This window comes from Molossus molossus, unplaced genomic scaffold (assembly GCF_014108415.1).
Source record: "Molossus molossus isolate mMolMol1 unplaced genomic scaffold, mMolMol1.p scaffold_m16_p_10, whole genome shotgun sequence".
NCBI classification, from domain to species: Eukaryota; Metazoa; Chordata; class Mammalia; order Chiroptera; family Molossidae; genus Molossus; species Molossus molossus.
Window position 1 is genome coordinate 85,683,441 of NW_023425345.1, and position 20,807 is coordinate 85,704,247.

Sequence of the window (20,807 nt, forward strand, 5' to 3'; positions counted from 1 at the left end):
TCTCATATTTTAGAATTTCACAATTCAATTAAAATGATGAAACCACACTATAGCAGTCTGGCTTAGCGAAAGTGTGAATAAAACCACCCGGTTTCCTTATCCTAGCCCCACACACAGCTCCTATTCTCCATAGCCTTTAGTTTATAAAAAAATATGCCAGCCCAAAGCAGAATAGGCTTTAAAAGTTGGTGATTCATCATCCTCCCTGGGGGTCGTAAGAGAATTATTCTTTCTTTTGATAACTGTCATTTCCAGCACAGATGATTTGTTTACACTAACAAAATATTTAATTAAGCAGAGTACATGATCAAGTTTGTTTGTTTTTTTTAAATCCTCACCTGAGGACACTTTTTGCATTCATAGAGTGGGAGGGAGAGGGAGAGGGAGAGGGAGAGGGAGAGGAGGAGGGAGGGAGAGAGGGAGAGAGAGAGAAACATCGATGTGAGAGAGACGCAATGAGTGGTGGCCACCCACACAACCCCAACTGGGGCCAGGGACAAACTGCAACCGAGGTACGTGCCCTTAGCGAGAACTGAACCCGGGACTCTCTAGACTGCGAGCCAACGCTCCAACCACTGGGCCAAACCGGCCAGGGCCATGATCAAGTTTTAATGTGAATGATCCCAAACACAGATATCTTGAAGTTCACTACTGACATTTTTGCTTTATGATCAAGCCATTCCGAATCATCTTATTTCAAACACTGCTGTTGCCCGTGTCTCCTGAAGGACTGTCCAGTCTTTGCAACGTTGTACTTACAGAGTCAGAAAACACAATCCCTCTGAATTTACCACAATCAGGATAAATTTAAAAATGGTGGGGCAAATACTGGATAATTAAAATCATTTATGTATGAATTTTACGTACTGTGCAGATCAGTGGTTCTCTAGCTTATATCAGAATCACTTGAAGGGTTCCTCAAAACACAAATTGTTGGACTCTACCCCGAGTTTCTTTTTTTATCCTTACCTGAGGACATTTTTCCATTTTTTGTTCAGAGTGGGAGGGAGGGGGAGAGAGAGAGAGAAGCATCGACATGAAAGGGACACATCAAGTGGTTGCCACCTGCACAACCCAACCAGGGCCGGGGACAAACTGCAACTGAGGTACGTGCCCTTAGTGGGAACCAAACCTGGGTCTCTCTGGATTGTAGGGCGATGCTCTAACAGCTGAGCCAAACCAGCCAGACCAGAGTTTCAATTCAATAGATCTGAGGTAGGGCACAAGAATTTACATTTCTAACAACTTCACAGTGACAGTGGTGCTGATGCTACTGGCTTGGAGAACCACTATTGTAAATAAAAAGTGCCCCCTGAACTCTGACTAAGAAACACACAGTTAATTACTCATGGTTACTGTGCTGTTCATAATTTGCATAAATAGATGAAAGCAGATCATACTCTAAAAATATTCTGAGATATTACTTTAAATTGGTTTGATTTTACTATCAAGTACATTAATATTTTTGTACTTAAAATCTAACATCAATACTGCAAATAATAATATCCTTCATTGAAAGTAAGAAATGTGATAGCTAGGTGGCTACATTTTGAACATATGGAAAATGATTTTCAACACCTGAAAGTATTCTATTTTAACACATTTAATTGAAAACTATAATTTAGTCACCCACCTTCTGCTCTCCCCCAAAATAAACTACCCTTTGTTTTTCATCTATTCTATTATTCCATTTAGGCATTTTAGAAACTTTCATCCTAATAATAATAATTTCCCAGTAAAAGAAAAGCCTTTAAAAAGCTCAAAAATAAAGAAAATTAATTTTGTATAATTCTGTGCAACTTACCACCAAATATAAAAACGTATTATATCTCCAGTTAAATATGAGAACAAAATGTTCTATCATTTTCTAGGCTCACTGGTTTTGAGAATGTCAGCTACAGTCAAGGAAGAGATTTCAAAATTAAAACCGTGTTGTTTTCCCCTTCTGCTTAGGAGCTAGAAGGCAACAGGAACGCTTGAGTGTCACACCAGCTGCTCTATCAGCCTACTCAGTTCTTGGGAGCTTCTATCCTGTCAGTTCACAAGAACCTACACTTAAATGCTTAAGGAAACAGGATGCTCATTATGTCACTGAATGAGCTCACAAAAATAAAGTTGGCAATACTGAGGGAGGCATAACTCTTATCTGAAAATCTAACATGAGTTTTCTGTTTTCTTAATTAAAAACTCTAGATTCCAAGGATTTTTTTATTCCAGTATTTAAACATCTGAATACAGAACTATGAACAGAAGACACCTTCCACTTCTTTATCTTCTTTTGCTTTATTTATACAGTTTGATCGTTGATCATCTGTTATTATTTCCAGCTGTGGTTACTAAAGAACAGCTGAGTAAATCAATACTCACTTTTGCAACACATTCAGAGTCTGGCTCAAAATAGGGCAAGCTATACTTTAAGAGAATATTGGGGCAAGAATTCGATTTACAGTTAACTCATCAAAGTGCAAAAAAATATGAACATTAGGGGATGTGTCGGGGTGTAACCACTCCATCCCATCATGCCAATGGTCCTTCGAGCTGGTTTTTCCTATTTCCCCCGTTCATCCCAAGACTGATTTGTCCTCTGTGCCTGCTGTTCAAGGATGGGGCCACACACTGAATGTCATCCCTTGAAATCGTTCTATGTTCAAGATTTCCTCTCCAGTACACTTTATCTCCCTTTGTCTCTCTTCGCTTACACAGAATCTCGCATTCGTTCTAACCTCCAGTTTCTAAGGCAGTCCAGACCCCTTCTGATTATACTTGCCTTCATGAAAAAAAAAAACTAACTTCCCAATGATCAGCAACTCCAGTCCTGCACTTGCTCTTCCATCCTCCCACTGTGCCCATCTGTTCAATGAGCTACCCCTGAACAGACATAACATCTGGCTGAGCAATGTTGATTAAAATGTTTAAAACTGAATTCTTTGTTCCATTAGAAACTTATTTTCTCAGTCACAAATGATCCACAAGTACATCTCTAACTTACTAGTGTGTTCCTCTTCCTATTCTAAGTTTCCTAAATTACTCTCATCTTTACCCAGGCTACTCAAGTCTCCCTCAAGACCTCATTTCCTTGATTGTCATTACGAGCTACCACCACACCTCACACTGGTTCCTTTCCTTCGCTGAAGCAATATGCAGACATATTATACCACCTAAGACTGTTCCGTCCACTGCCCCCTCTGCCCACAAGGCCTATCCATTTCCACCTCCTTTTACCACACACACCTCTTAGTAAGGTCTATCCTCAATGCTTCTGATTGTCCACTCTCACCGTGACCCTGGCCAAGTGGATCCATCCTCACACTCCTGAGTTGTCTCTCCGTGGTGATCAATAATCTCAAGCTTCTCAGTCCTTATCCTTCTATATACATGTGGGTCATCTGACAGTCCTCCCTTTTACCCATTTTATCACTTAGTTCTCATAGGTCTCTATGCAGTTCTTGTTAGCCCACATTCCTTGGCTTTTTAAATCTTTCCACACCCTAAATGAGGTTATCACTTTCTTCCCTACAACCTTTCTCTTGGCAGCTCATACCACATTGTGACCTACATCTAATGCCTTGATCAAGCTCCAGGCCCATGCTTTCAACTGTTAACAGACATCTCCATTGGAATATCTTGCAGCACAGCAAAGTCAATACTCAACATAAAATGTCCCTCCCAAACCTGTTGTTCTTCTCTTTCATTTCTATCCGTTCCAAACATATATGAGTAAGCCTTAAGTCCAAGGCTCTTTCTTCAAGGGCTTTACAGCTTAAATGAGGAAGAAAGACAAGCATACAAGCAAATACAATGAAGTACAACAGAGAGCATGAACAAAAGATAAAAGTGTTAAATGGTATGTGGCTTTGAGAAAGACTCCACTGTCTCAGATGTACCGAAATTGAAGCAAAGGGGGCACAGATAGGAAGGGGCTGAAAACAAGGAGGTGGGATTGCTAGTTCGATATCCTTGAGCACAAAAGGTCTAAGAGGTAGCACAGGAAACATCTATTTGTACCTCTAGAAGCTTTCTTAAAAGTCTGTGTTCTCTCCTCAAATATAACTTAAACTTCCTGAGGGCAGTAGCTACAACTGTGTTCCTTTTATAGCTCATATAGAGCCTGAGATTGCTCAACTGTTCACTCAAATAAAAATGGCGAAGAGTAGAGTTTAAATTGTAAAAGTTAAATGCATTTAAAATCCTAAAACTCCACTAACAGAAAATCAAAATAAAATAAACAGGCACACACATAAAAAAAGAAAACTTCAGGTTAATGTAATACTGAAGTTTCATAGTAACATGCAGTTTTCAAAAGCTCTTGACTTCTCAATTCTTTCTGATATTTTTTTCAACACTGATGATTTAAATCAATGTATAGAACTAATGAGAGACTTGTATCATCATTTGAAAAAGATAGGACATATTTAATTTCTTTTTGTAGCACTGCAGAAAATAAAATGACAGAATCAGGAAGGTGATCAGAAGGAAAGATTACTGTCAAGATGGTGAAAGACACTGGGCAGCATCTAGCTTGTAAGCACCTCCTCTGTACAGGTCTTCAACAGGAGACAGCTTCAGCATGGGTGTCATGTACCAAATCACATCCCTCCTCTCACCCATTTGTTTCAGTATTGCCCTCAGACTCCCCACGTCCTTTTTCTTTGGACAAGTTTCCAATAAGTCTCCTAATGTCATTTTCCCCAATAAAAGGTGGCCTATTACTTCCCTTCTACAAACTTCTCCTTAAAGGAACAGTTAGAATGCCCCTTCTACTCTGATACCCCATGCCACGGAATGTGTCTACTTCTCCGGGCTTCTGTAGTCTGTTTGGGCCACTATCAGATTACTTGTGTACCTAGCTCTCTTCCTGATTAAACTGTGAGTTCTGAGGGCAGAATGGTCTTGCTCATTTCTGTTTCTCCCAGTGATCACTACAGCAATAGCACTTACTCAATACAGGGGAATGAATTAAACTGAGAATATGCGGTAATGCTCTGAAGACAGTGTCCTTTAGTAAGGCTCATCTCAGGCGCCAGCAAAAAGACTGTCAATTCCAGAGAAGCAGAGGTGCTTTCAGCACTCGAGAGCATGCCTGGTTCACCACTGAATTATAACTATGATGATAGCAGGTCTGTAACTTCTTAGATTTCGTTCCAGCACTTTGCTGTACTAGCTCAGTGACCTTAAAGTGTTTCAGCTTCCTCACTTGTAAAATAGGAATAGGAACACTACTTACCTCACAATGTTTGAGGTTTAAATTAACATATGAAATATCTTAATATCATCCCAATATCTTAATACCTAGCACTTAAAAGTAAGCACTCAATAAAATTATAGCCACTTATTTGTTACAATTAGCAGTAACCTTTTTAATTAGTTTCCAGTAAACTGTCATATGCAGCATACACTATGGAATACTTCAGTTAAACTACTAATATACAAGGCTCATCATACATACATCTTAAATAAACAAATTATTTAATTCAATATTTGAATGGGATATCCTTATATAGAATGACACCTAATAGTATTTAAAGAATGAAAAAGCAAGAAGACTGTATCACATACAGAATTTTATGACAGCTGATGTATAAACTAGATTGGTCTACTTTAAAAAGAAGAGTCGAGTGATGTCTCAAGGGGAGAAAAGTGCCCCCCCCATACACACACACAATTAAAAGCAGATAATTGCCCTAGCCAGTGTGGCTCAGTTGGCTAGAGTGTCATCCCTTGCACCAGATGGTTACCAGATGATTCCCGGTCAGGGCACATGCCTAGGTTGTGGATTCCGTGAGTTTGGTAGACAGCCTATTGGTGTTTCTCTCTCGCATTGATGTTTTTTCTCTCTCTTTTCCCCTCTCTCTAAAATCAATAAAACAATTTAAAAATAATTCAGATGATTAATTGTTAAAGATTCTTAGAGATTTACAAATAATGATTTAAGAAAACTAAAGACCAACCTGCAAAAAACTCTTCGTGACAAAATTTGCAAGGCAAAAAAAAAAAAAGAAATATAATCCATCCAATGATTAAAATCACATACCATAAATGGACAAGAACTAGAAAAAATGTGCGGGGAAATGAGCTAATGTGTCAGAGTAGCCTACAGATTTTCTTCTTTCCTAAATGCGTTGGGTGTTATTCGCACAAATTAAAACTGAAGTATTTCTCCTCAATTGTTGGGCGTTCTGAACTAGACAAACCAGCATTACACTGAAATTCTACTGCAATGAAGGAATTTGTCAAGTCTGGTACTGACCCACAATATCCTTACCCAAACTGCGAACATTTAAAAGTCAATGCCCATGATCTAGGATGTCACATGCAAAATGTATACCGAGCAGCAAACACAACACTGGTTTAATCATCTTAATTTACAAAATGCACTATGCAAACTACAATCAAGGAACTACTACAAATAATCATTCATATGTTCAGTGCTGGCCTGAGCAAATGGAAGCCTAATGTAAAGAAAAAGAGATAAAATGACCTATCACAGCAGTGATTTTCAACCATTTTTATCTCATGGCACACACAAACTAATTACTAAAATTCTGCGGGACACCCAAAAATATATTTTTTGACAATCTGACAAAAGTAGGCATAATTCTGATTTCATTTACATTGGGTGGCTATTGTGTGGACTTTTGCCATTAAAAAAAAATTTTTTTTAATCCTCACCCAAGGACAACTTTGCATTTATTCTCAGATAGAGTAGGAGGGAGAGATGGGGGATGAGAGAGAGAGAGAAACATCGATGTGAGAGAGACACACTGACTGGCTGCCACCCACATGACCCCAACTAGGTGGGGACAAACTGCAACCGAGGTACGTGACAGTAGCGGGAACCGAACCTGGGACTCTCTGGTCCACGGGCAAATGCTCTAACTGCTGAGCCAAACCGGCCAAAGCTCATTTTTGAAATTTTTTACTTGACAATCTAAGGGAAAAGAGGTCCGTGTCCCTGACTAAACAGTCCAGTATTGCATGTTTTAAAATTCTTGAGGCACACCAGCTGAAAATCGCTGTACTACAGGAAAGACACAGGCACACACACACACAACAGCAGAACCTTCTCAGAACCTGATCATAGGGAAAGAAGTGTAATGGTGCAGCCCTCTGCATTTTAAAGGAAAGGCTTCAGAACTCACCAACAGACTTAGCCTCTCACAAAAGGAACTGTCGGGACCATATCTGGGAGAAATTAAATTTTAAAACTAGTATATGAGATTAAACCATATGACACTATTATTCTTGTAGATAAAAACCAGTAGAATATTGGCAATTTCATATGGTTCAACATACTATAATTGATTGAGCACAGCATCTAAAATGAGCATACTAAAAAGAACAAGATGTGCCCAGTGAGTGGGCTCAGTGGATCGAGTGTCGTCCCATGGACTGAGGGGTCCTGGTTCGATTCCTGGTCAGGGCACATGCCCGGGTTATGGGCTTGATCCCTGATGGGGGTCCTGCAGGAGGCAGCTGATTGATTTTTCTCTCTCTCTCCCTTAAAATATCATTAAAAAAACATATTTTAAAATAATTTAAAAAATAAAAAGAACAGATTGGAACCCAGGACTCGAGATCTGACATAGGCTTGATGGAGAACTTAATGGAGAAAAAAGCATCGAAAAGTACAAAGTGGGCTGGTCAACCATGAAAGCACAACCCAAGGACAAGTAGACAGAAAAAAAAAATCTGGCTTTTCTCATTCATGAAAGGTTTAAGGGTAGAGGGTATTCCAAGCTATACTGAGGTTCTAGTAGTATTTGCACCCTAACTGTGTAGAATTACATCACTGAAAGTAGTTATCAGACTTTGACACTTGCGCCAGGTACTGTGTTGAACAATTTATAATACGCTTTACACAGGTCATTCTAGCTAATCCTCCCAACACCCCATGAACAAGGTACTATTATTACCTCCAAATGCCAGATGAGGTAATTGGTCTTTGAGAGGTTAAGAGAAGCCTGACTCCATTACACATTCCAAACATATTATACCACTTGTTCTGCCTACATACTCACTAAGCAACCTTCTAATTATAATGTGGTTTCCCATGTGGCAAATCCACAGGGAAGAGAATGTGCTAGCTAGGACTTGAGAGTCTGCTTCCCAAGGCAATTTTACCCCCTTTAAATTAATAAACTGACATCCTGATTCTTATACCAATCTCATGAGCTCTGATAATACAAGCCTGACTCAAAAAATTGATTATGAGAGTGCAGACAAACTGGGTGTCAGAGCCTGCCAGTCTCAGACTCGGGTAAATCTACTAAGGCATGCAGTTCCTGTCCTGTGAGGGCCCTTTGGGGGACAGCCAATCCTCTTCCCCCCAAGAGAAGACATATCTCAACATCATCATTAGTAGCATCTTCCTTTTTGAAATCTCTTAGGGTACAAAGGGGCAACAATGAAGGGATGAGATTCTAATCCTGACTCTGCTGTGCTAATATTTAATCCTGAGTACATAGGACTCTGTCTCCTTCCTGTCTCATTTTTCTCATGCATGAAATAGAGAAGTTAGGCCCAATTATCTTATATTCATTTCTTATATCTAACACCTATGGCTGCCTATTTGGTGAAACAATCCTCCTTCGTGCAATTTCTAGTTTTCTCTCTCTCTCTCAGCATTTCTTCCCGGTATCTCTGATGCACCCCCCCCCACCACCACCACCTCTGCATCCATCCGATCAGTGAAGTCTGGGGTCCTCTACCCTTACTTTACCAGCACTCACAGTTATGGCTCTAGATCTGTATTTATAAACACTGCCTGTACTTCTCCTTATCTGACCACTGTGGATCACACAGTCTAGCATGATTTCTGCATATACTCGAGGTTTTGAAAAGCTATGTGCTTTTATCTGCAATACCCAAATGCAATGCAATAGTTTTGGGTTCAGGATTGTAACTGGGTACTAGTATTTTCTTTTCCAAGTTTTGCCTCTTGCTTCCAATTAGCTCATCTACAAAACTATACATCTAAGCCTCATATCTCTCTCATCTCCAAAACTTTGATCATAATTGAATGTTTAGTTCTAACCTCAAGTTCAAATGTCCAAATTCTATTCCTATAACTAATTCTCTATTCCTCTGGACCAGCCTTTTTCACACTGGTGTCCTCGAGAAGGCCTCACAGTATGTTGCTAGTTATGGTCTAAAAATGTCATCACAGTAAACAGGTTTCTTTGGTCAGAGACTTTTCATAGCCTTGCACATTTGTGAATCTACAAGAGGGAAATATTATATGTAGCATTTCCTGAACTTATTTTTAACTACTCTTTTTTTTTTTTTTTCCATGGGGCACCTATTAATATCTCCTGGAACCAGTGTTTCACAGAATACTTTAGTAAACACTGTTCTATTCTTCCTTATTTCAAAGTAACAACCAGTTAAACTCAAAAAGCACCTCTAATTTCTCACTCTCTCCCCAATAACCAATCTGTAGCTAAATTCCTTTTCCTTTCCAATCTTATCATATTCTTCCTTCCTGTTCTCTCTGAAACACTGAATGTCAGACCCTGTCATACATAAGAGTTATAAATCATATAATAAATATTAGATGTGTTGCCATCAACCCTCAAGGCTGTCACAAGTATTAAAAAAGAATGAATGTGACTTCTTGAATAATATATCTTTCATAAGCATCCAAGCATCTGAGTTACTTGAAATTTGTTCTTTAATATGGAAAATTTTAATTCAAAGCTTATGAATATCCATCTCTTTGATAAGACTAGCAATGGTCTCATAAATATCGGCCATGACTGGGAACTTTTAAATGAATTAAATAAGAAATGCAGGTAATACAAATGTGGTGTAACAACAGTGGCACAGTGGGTATAATGCCCAGCACTGGGTCACCACCTGCTTCAAAATATAATCAGGGGGTACAGAAAAGGTAACAGCTTACAGCTAGTTCCCCATTTATTCAAGCATTAAAGTTGTTTTTTGTGGGGGTTTTTGTTTTTTTGACTCTGTATCAGTAAACTGTGTGCCTCCCTCAATGAGCCAAGGTTTCAGAAGAGGTGAAGACCATCATTCCTGAACATTTATTTGTAACCCCTTTCTGATGTCGCCATGAAAAGAACATATATCCAAAACATTATTCCCTCACTCAAACTGTATCTGAGTGCTAGATGTTGGAGACACAATGAGGCACAAGACAGAATCATCCCTGTCTCCACAGAACTTGCATTCTTCTGGAAGAGATAGATATATGGAACTATTAATTATAAAACTATTTAACTACAATCGAGGTAAGTATACACCAGCTGCTTCTTTTTTAACCTTTGGTTATTATTCACAGTTCAGTAAGAAGGAAAGAAATGGGGTGGGGGGGCATTAAGCTCACATAGGGTTCAAAACAGTATGTCTCCTTAGAGCCTTTTAGAATTGGCCAAAAAAAAAAAAAAAGCCAAACAAATATAGAATATCTGGGGGAAAACAAGGATGGGTAAGTGGGGAACCTCTGGCCACAAGGTAGCATCAAAAGCAAATTCTTTGAAATTGCGCCCATGACGACAAACACACGGCAGAATACTGCCTCTTTGTCTTGCTGCCAAAGGTAAAAGAAAAACTGCTCAATTTTGAGTGTTTACTATTTAGAGAACACTGTGATATAAATTTTACATAAAGATGAGTGATTATGATAATGATGGTGACAAGAATAACTAACATTTCCATTTTACAACTGAGGAAACCGGAAGTGAAGCAGTTTAGGTAATTTGTCCAAGGTCACAGAAGCTATTAGGACAGAGCTGGATTCACACCCAGGCAGTGTGGTTTGCTCCTGACCACTCTGCCATAACTGCTTTTGCATGTATGTACATGAAGACATGGTACCTGACCTCTCTGAGGTGTTCATTTATTTAAAAGTTCAACACATACAACTAAAATTCTCTGGGAATTGTAATTCTGAAGGATCCTGTGTTTAACATATCAGGAATTTTCATGATCATCAATATTTACTGAAGCTCATTATGTGAAAAGCTTTTTATTACATTATGAAAATACAAAGAGGCTGAAAAAACGAAAAGTTGCTGTTCAGCTTACAATTTAAGAAGAGAAGTCTCCATTAAAAATAGACTAGAAACCTCAATTTGTCCTAGCAATTAAACTAGTGCTCATGAATTTCACAATTCAGACACACACATAACGGTATACATGGAATTTTATTACATAAATGTCAACTTATCTCGTTCATAGTAAAAGTATTCAATTCATCTATTCTGAAGGAAGGGATACTTGTCTTCTGAAGGTAGCATTAGCAGTTACTCATTCTTTTAAGGATATTTTCTGAACTTTGAGAATATGTGTGTCATCGCTATATTAAAAACAGGCACAAGAAGCTCATCTTTTATCCCTGGAGTGAAGTATGTAATCGGGCACAAGATAGGCACTTAAATGTTTGCTAAATGAACAAACATTACTATTTTACTATAACGCTAAAAAAAAGCATGCAAATATAAAATATGTACCTCCCCAATATTGCTGTTACATAACTCGCAAGCAAAGCAATGAAGTGTGTTTACTATCCAGAAAAGTGGCCCCTACAGTGAAGTTCATGATCTTCCAAATATTTCACATGATTCAACCATTAGTTACCACTCTGATAAAAGAGGTAAGAAAAGGGTCTCTTCCAGGCTGCCCTAGAATCCATTCTAAGTCTCTGGTGGATGTGCTGCTTATCTTTTGGGGGGAGATGCTGCTTTTACCCAACTTAAAGCCCTCATTTGTCAGGATTTTTAGGTATAATTATTCAAAACAAACGATAAAAGGTTCTCAAAAAATAAAGTTACTTAAAGAATACTTAACAATTCTATTTAGGCCACAGAATTACTTTCACAACCTCAAAGATTTACTGTTATCCAAATGTTTCCTCACTGTAGGGAGGGGGTTAATCAGTAGAAAGGTGTTAATTTTTAAGGCAGCTGAGCCCAGCGGCTTGAACTCGTCTAGCATGTAAATCAGACCCAAGCCGGGGTGGGCACTGAGGTGCACAAGGACAGAAGTGCCAGGATGAAGAACCCCCGTCTCCTCTCCCACTGCAGGAACTCTTAGGAGTGCAGATTAAAAGGGCTAAAACACATTGTTTTCAGTTTACTCTCAACAGTAAATATTTCCTGAATTCACCTTGGATGCAAACAACCATCAGAAAGCATTGCAGAAGAGTTACAGACACCGTTTACAGCTGATGGCTGGCAGATTTACTGGTGATGCATTTTGTTAGACCTTGTGGCAACATTAGATATAACTGCACATGACTTGAAATACTCCTTTAAAAAGTATAATGTTCTCCTAGAAAAGGGATAAAAAATAAGCATTTACTATATTTCAATTTTTAAATGAGAAGAGTGTTTTCTCCAGTTGTTGTTTTTGCTGTGGGTGTTTACATTAAAAGGACAACAAAATGGTATGCTAAGTTTGGGAAATACAGTCTCCTCTAAGTGAAGACACCACTTTTACTTAACTGTAGGTATCAGAATTACAAATAGATGCAACTTTTTCATTTTATAGCTGTTGCCATGTTCATACAAAGCAAAACAAAACTTTTTGGCTCACACATTCCTGCAAGATAATTATCCTTCTAAATTCACATTTTTTGAAACAATTGTAGTAACTCCCAGATTTACAAAACAGCCATTTATTATTACTTATTATTTTACAGAACAAATACAAAAGAGAAAGTGAGCTTTTATACAGTTTCAAACCATGTTCTCTCCTTAGAAGAAAACTCTTTAGGAACTAGTATCCATTATGAATCAAAAACTTTTTCAGAAGCCACTCTCTCAAAAACAAAACCATCACCAAAAATAAACCAATCGTAGAGCTACTCTGAAAAGTATTTCACAATGTTCAGCATTAACAACTAGAATGTACACCCAGCAGTGCCAGGAAAGCAACACAGGACCAGCAGACGAAGTTGTCTTTCTCACTGCCAAGTGATACTGAATAAAGACCCTGCGGGATATTAAACATCACCTTGTACTTGTCATGGGCCCAGGGCCCAGCTTCTGAGGCACTCCTATGAGAGCCCAGCTGTTTTGATTGATTTATCCACAGGACATAGGAGGCAGTGATTATACTCTCCCCAAATCTTTCTAGCACTGTAATGAAACATTTTAAGGGACGGATACCAACTGAGATTAATTTCTCCTTCAAATATTCTCCTCCTAACTCACTAATGGCAATATCTGACTCACCACACTTCACATGGAAGAACATAAGACCAAGCTCAGAAGGAAATTTATGTTTTACCCATTTTAAGACCACGGAACAAATGTACTCTCTTTGCATCCTCCTCTATTATCTTCAAAGGAAAACTGTACTAGAATGCTACTGACACTTCTTTGAAAATACATGAACCAGTTCCTTCAGCTCTTTCTGCACCTGCTTACCGCTCCTGGTACCAAACCTCCAGAGTACCAGAAAATTAGGTGTGGCTTTTCATAATTTCACCAGTAGTAGACTATCAATTAAATTACAACTCATTCTGTTTATTGTTTTCCCCTCAAGAACCTAAATGAAAATATACAAGACACACAATTTTCAAATGCCACAAGTAAAGACAGATCTCATATACCAGGTGGGGCAGACGACATGTTCAATTAGCCGGAAAAACAAAAGAAACAAAATGAAATTTTATAAATACTAAACCCTGCATTTAGATTTGTTAAGAGGGTTTGCCATAGATAAGTACAAAATGAAGAAATCTTAAAAAAAAAAAAATCGAGGGTTTTAGTTCGCTAAACCGAAGTCTGCCTGCATTCACATTACAGCACATAAAATAAGCAGGGAAGGCGAGCAGTGGGTCTTCAAAGTTTCCCGAAGAAACCAATTAAGGAAAAGCATCAGTTGTATGAATACTTATTTGATACTGAGGAAACCTGGTCGGGTTTAGAGGCTCTTGAGTATGCGGTCATGCGGAATGGGCGAGAGAGGCTGAGTGCAAGGCTGAAGGCACCCAAAACAGAGCTCCCTTTCTGGTGGGTCAATGGTTAAGGCAACCTCAAGGCGAAGTCACTGCTCCAGAAAGCTAAGTTCACATGCTCCTATGGAAAAGCACAAAAAACATCCTGTTTAAAATAAAACGAAAACCGTCCTCCTTTTATTCTGGCAATCAAACACAAGTCCAGGTAAATGCAACACTTCACTGCTAATTCATGAGAGTGAATGATAAAAACTTAGAAGCAACTTTCCCAGCTATAGTTACAGGGACACTATTACGTGCTTAACTTTAATGCTTAAATGTTCTTGCTTTGAGAAACTTTGCTCCCACAATGACCATGGATTGGGGATAGTAAAGAGCACATACGAGGTATCACCACGTACATTTCCAAGCTCAGCTGAATTAGCCCTTATCTTCCGTGGAGGGAAGTGCAGTAGGGTGGGGTAGTTACACCACTGTTCGTATTTTATCAATAATGAAAAGGATTGTAATTGGAATAAAAATCATATCGACTGGCAAAAACTTCCACCCATTCCTCAAAATGAGTGCCCTAAGAAGCCAGAACTCAGTGGCAAACATGATCATGTTCCTGCCATAATGAACCTTGAATTCCACTAATTATCTGTTTCTTCCACCTATTTTCTAAGAATGATAAATGCCTGCAAGGACAGTGTGCAAGGGAAGGGCACTGTTTTAGTGAACACGAAGAGTATTTAACAATGACAAGGAAGCATCCTCAAGAGGAGGAGGAGGAAAAGCATTCCTAGTGGAGGGAACAGGAAGGTTCTGAGGTGACATAAGGTTGAAATGACCCAAAGGGATGGAAAGAAGGCCAATGCAGCCAGTGCACAATGTACAAGGCAGAGACCAGTGAGGGACGAGCTGAGAGGTGGAAAGGGCCAGACATTGAAGGCGTGAAAATGAAAATCATAGCATCTCTGAAACAGTGGAGGCAGTCAAGGAAACTGCATCAAGCATAATTACTGACCTATTAACTGCCCCTCCCTCCCACACAAAGTAAGTGTCTGTATAAAAGACTTAAAAAAATTTTTTTTTTCTTTACTGATTTTAGAGAGAGAGGAAGGGAGAGGGAGAGGGAGATGGTAACATTGATGAGAGAGAACATCGATTGGCAGCCTTCTGTGTGCTGCCCATTGGGGACTTGGCCCACAACCTGGGCATGTGCCCTGACCGGGAACTGAACCAACAACCTCTTGGTGCATGGGTCGATGCTCAACCACTGAGCCACACCAGCCAGGATGTATAAAAGACTTTTAAACACTGACCACATCGTGAATAACAAAGATAAACAAGATGACTTGTGACTGAAAATAAAGGTGACTAACATACAGTAGTGCCTTAAAAACAAACAAAATACCCCATGCTTCAAATCATAGTGATTCCACAAAGAAAAGCAATCCCTTCATGGAATACAGAAGGATTAAACGATGTGACTCTAAAAGTGTTTAAGTGTCAAAGTGGCCATCTGACCTCCATTTCATGTCTTCTTATAGTAGGCAGAGAAGGAAGAACTGGTCAGTGAGTAACATTCAGAGATGGCTCCATGACTACGTGAGCCTGAAAATTAAGCCTTAGTCCTTTCTCAGCTCTACACTGTTATTCACCCTTCTAAAAACATTTCTTTGCTCAAGTGAGTCTTATACTCTAAAGCCTGTTTACAATCAGCTGGGGAATCAGCAGGGGCAAGGATGGGCATCCATACAGTAAGATTTCATGTCCTTTCTCCAATATATTCAGACAATAAGAACAGTTTTAAGGCTAAGAACATGCCCTCTGGCCATGGGAAATGAGAAGCTATTTTGCCTCTGTCTTACTAACACAAATCAAGAACTGTCTTAAGAAGGACTTGAACCTGTATACTGCCAGAAAAGCTCAGTATCTGCTGTGCAAAATGTCAAAATAATCTTGGTATAAATTATTAAATTTAAGCAAATAACTCTTAGAGGGATATTTCCAACTTATTCTCCAAGGGCTGCTCATTCACATATTTACAGACACTGTGGCAGTCACTATGATAGGCACCCATCAAAGTGCAGTGTTTTGTGAAAGCAGGTACTTTAAGGGATCTTAAAGTTCTTTTGTTGAAATAACTAACCAGTCCTTGGCTTCAACCTCAAACCATATACTTTGGTTTATACTCCTGAGTAGATCCAAAATTGCTTAAGGCATTAAAAACATTCCTTGTTTCACTCTCTCAGAAAAAGGTAAGCATTACACTAACTTTCAAGCCAAGTTCAGAAAAAGGCATTTGAAGATGTTCTATGGTGAGAAGTTAGCCAAAATACCCAGACTGTTTGGTTAAGGCCTAAGACTAAGAATGATTTTTAAAAATAGTTTTAAAGGGTTAAGAAAACAAAGAGTATATATGCTCATGAAAGCCTAAAATATTTACTATTTGACCATTTACAGAAAAAGTGTGCCGGTCTCTGACCTGAGGCAAGTAGTTCCCCCAAACCAGCTCTGTATCCAAATCATCTAAAGAGCTTAAAAAAAAATTTACAGAGTCCTAGGCTTTCCTCCATACCAACAGAATCAGAGTCTCCAGAGCTAGAATCTAAGAACCTTAATTTTAATTTTAAAAGTTTTTTTTGGAACGTCTGAGTCAGGAAGATAATAGCAGAAGCCTGAATCCCAATCTCTCTCCCCCCAAAATATAAAAAGCACAGAGAGTGCAAATAAAACCACACGTGACCTCCGGTATTACTAGGAGACAGAACACCACAAACTTCAAATTATCTTTAAATAGAGAAATAAACACCAAAATCCAACAGAGCTCCCACTTACTGCCTCTGCAAGCTTGTGGGCACACAGCACAGGAGAGAAGGAGTCTCAGAGACTCTATGAAAAAGAGAAGAGGGACCAGATGCCACAGATGAAACACAGAGAAAAGCCACGCACAGAACAATAAAGTCCAACATCATATCAGGTGTCAAATACTGAACACTGGAATTTGGTAGTTTACAACATCAGCTACACAGAAGTAGATTAGAAGGGAACAGCAAGTGTTTCCTGGGGAAACAGATCAATAGAGAAGGGAGGTGCCCTTGGAGATACTGTGGTGAAGAAAAAGAAGGAAAAATTAAGAATACTGCACAAACCAAAGAGAAAAAGAAATACAAATTCCTGCCTAACCCCCCCCCCACACCCACTACTGCTATCATCCATTAAAAAAAAAGGACTTTGCTATTTTGACAGGAGACATTTATCAACCAAGAAACTTGTCCACAAAATGCTTAGGAAGAGGGGAGGGGGGGCAAACCCAATTCCATAAAAGCTACCAGAGGAAGAAAACAGAAAATGCAAATCACAACATTTCAGCTGATGAACATTCTCCCCACAAAACAATGATAACACACACCAAAAACAATGAAACATTAGAAAACTGTAAAGCAATACTTCTAATTGAATTAAATAACTTCAAGCAAGTATTTGGAGATAAAAACAAAAAGCAGAAATGAACAAAAATCCAATAATGAGAATTCATCAATCTGAGAGACAGAATGAGAGAGAAGACAAAATCATTTCTGAAATTAAGAATAAATTGTAAAATGCTCAAGGGAGAATGCATTTGAGTGAAAAATCTAACAGGACATTGAAGAAGGCAAACAAGAAGGAGAATGAAAATGAGATAACAAATGGGAATAAAAGGGTCAGAAGAAAGAGTCTGAAATGTAACACATGCCAGAGATCCAGCACTGTATAACTGGAGTTCTTCAAGAAGACAATATAACAGGATAGAATTGCTATTTAAAATTATAATTCAAGAAATCTTTTTAAGAAACATGAATCTAAACCACCACATTTGGGAAATTTAACCCAGAACAATCTACTTCAAGATACGTCTTAGTAAACATACTGTAGTCAAAGACAAAGGGGAAAATCCTTAGAGCAAAAAATAAAATAACTTTAAAAATGAAACTATACCTTAAAAGCAATATATGTATTTTAAAAAGACATGTGGAATAGCATTTTCAAGAAACTTAATAATGTGGAAGCAAAGCTTTCCCTCAAATATCAACTCTATAGGGGAAAAAAAAAAATACAGTTCTGAATATACAAGGACTCAGGAATACTCATGTTGCTGCTGAAGATGCACTTCAACCAAGAAATAACTGGGAAGCTTTAGCAGAAGGACTAATGGTGAGCATTCAATATATTTAACTGTAGCACTAAGACATAGGTAGAAATATAGTCAAAAGAACAGAATGGCCCAGACAGTGTGGATCAGTGGATTGAGCACTGTCCCATGGACTGAGAGGTCCTAGTTCAATTCCTAGTCAGGGCACATGCCCAGGCTGCAGGCTCAATTCCCACTAGGGGGCATGCAGGAGGCAGACAATAGATGTTTCTCACATCGATGTTTCTATCTCTCTCTTAAAAAAATTCAATAAAAACATATTTTAAACAAAAGACTATAAAAATGTACAGAATGTACACCTTATATATAACACTGACAAAATTAGAAAGAACATATAAATATAAATGAAAAAAGAGGAAATAACTATTTATGCAAAGGAAATTTCAAAAACATATTGAAAACCTCTATGTAAATAAATCTTAAAACCTAGATTAAATGGGTAATTTCTTAACAGAATACAGTTTACCAAAACCGACCATAACAAAGATGAAACAAAAATGTGCCCTGGCCGGTTTGGCTCAGCGGTTAGAGCATCGGCCTGCGGTCCAGAGACACCCGGGTTCGGTTCCTGCTAAGGGCATGTACATTGGTTGCAGTTTGTCCCCGGCCCTGGTTGGGTCGTGACGGTGGCAACCTTTCACGTCGATGTTTCTCTTTCATGTCAATGTTTCTCTCTCTCTCCCCCACTCTATCTGAACAAAAAATGGAAAAATGTCCTCAGGTGAGGATAAAATAAATAAATAAATAAAAGAAACAAAAATGTCACTAAAGAAAAACCTCCACAGAAAAACACCAGGTCCAGAGTTTCATGAAGACATTCTACCAAACCATTGAAGACCACAGCTCCATGTTACATAAATTGTTTCAGAGAACAGAAAATAAAACTTGTAAGTTTTTTATAAAGCAACTATAATAGCAATATCTACACCTAATAAAGACATTAAAATTGCATACCAATATTAATTTTGAAAATATTCTAGTGTTTTATTTAGGATCTCTGTAAACAGATTCCAAAACCATACTAAAAAACTACAGAATGATAAAGTGATATTTCTACCAGGAATGCAAGGATAGTCCAACATTAGAAAATTAGTAAATAAGAATGAGTGAATAGTTAACATGATAATATTATATGTATCTCAATTCTAAAGTCATATATTAGTGGGAAATACAAGAGGCAGGTCAGAAACAAGAAAAGAATGTACACTATGAGACGAATGGATAAAAAAGCTGTGGTACATATACACACTGGAGTACTATGCAGCTGTAAGAAAGAAAGATCTCTTATCCTTTGAGATGACATGGAGGGACCTGGAAAGTATTATCCTAAACGAAACAAGCCAAAGAGAGAAAGACAAGTATCATATGATCTCACTTATTTGTGGAATATAATGAACATAACAGTCTGAGGAATGGGGTAGTCCCAGAGACATGGAAGTGGGGTACAGACTGACAATTCCCAAGAGAGGGGGTGGTAGGGGAGAGATAAACCACAAAACTTATATACATGTATGCATGAACAATGGGACATGGACAACAAAGCTGGGGACAGGGTGGGGAGGGAGAGGGAGGGGGGAATCAGTGGGATGAAAAAGGAGAAACATCTGTAATAAAAATAACTTCAAAAAAAAAATGTCCACTATGTCCATTACTATTTATCATCATTCTAAAGGTACAAGCTAATGAATCAGACAAAAGAAAACAACTAGGGATGTAAGAACTGGAGAAAAGTAAAATAATCTCTATAGATGACATTATATCTAAAAAACCCTAAACTCCAGAATCAAGAGAATCAGTGAAAACAAACTTAATGAAACAATTAAGTCATAAGGATTAAAATTAACATGTAAAAATCAATGGCCTTTATATACACAACTAATAACCGGTAGAAGATGTTATAGAAAACTCCATCACAGTATCCACCAAAAAAAAGATTTTAAATACTTGGGAATAAACTTAAGAAATGTTCAAAACCTATGTAAGACAATCCTGGAAAACACCCGAAAGACAATAATGCAGACCTGAACCAATGGGGAGAGGTTCTTCATTCATGATGAGGACATATCAACGTCATCAAGAGGTCCATTTTCCCTGGGGCAATTTGTAAACTCATGCTGTCCAAATAGGCACAACAAGCCTTTTTATGGAATAGACAAGTTGATATTTAAGTTTATATGGAAAACTAAACATACAAGAATAGCCAGGAAATGACAGCAAAGGAAGCGCTATGATGGGAAGATTTAGTCCTACCAAATACTAAACCATACTGGAAAGCCCCTATGAATAAAACACTGTGGTGCTGATACGTGAAAAGACCAATGGACTAGAATAGAAAGTCCAGAAATAGATCCAACTACGTATTGAAAGTAGCATATGATAATGGTAATAACTCAAAATACTTGAGAGGGAGGATAAGCAAAGACAGGCTTTTTCATAAATTGTATTGGGACAACTGAACAGTTATTTAGACATACATAAAATTAGATCAATAAGATCTAAGACCACATAAGAATAAATTCCAAATGGATCAAAGTAATGAATATAAAAATTAAAAGAACACACACACACACGAACCTCTCTGTAACTGAAATGTAAGGAAAAGTTTTCTTACTATGACAAAATTCAGAGGCATTAAATAAAATAAGTAAATTTGAGCACAAAATTAAACCTCTATATGGTAAAATACAATGTATGCAAAACCAAGACATA

The 20,807-nt window shown here is 38.2% G+C and overlaps 1 protein-coding gene across 8 annotated transcripts in view; it reads right to left on the reverse strand.

The window, feature by feature from the left end:
* Positions 1 to 20,807, reverse strand: part of ATP2B1 (ATPase plasma membrane Ca2+ transporting 1) — a 133,254-nt gene that overhangs the window by 78,165 nt on the left and 34,282 nt on the right. The window contains exon 1 of one of the 8 annotated variants that reach the window (XM_036251243.1): positions 13,878 to 14,951. The exons of 5 other annotated variants lie outside the window; for them this stretch is intronic. The gene's annotated coding sequence lies outside the window, so the exon portion shown is untranslated. Of the gene's footprint in view, positions 1 to 12,123; positions 12,581 to 13,877; positions 14,952 to 20,807 lie in introns of those variants that run through there. 2 more of the 8 variants (XM_036251248.1, XM_036251240.1) reach the window with 2 other exon arrangements.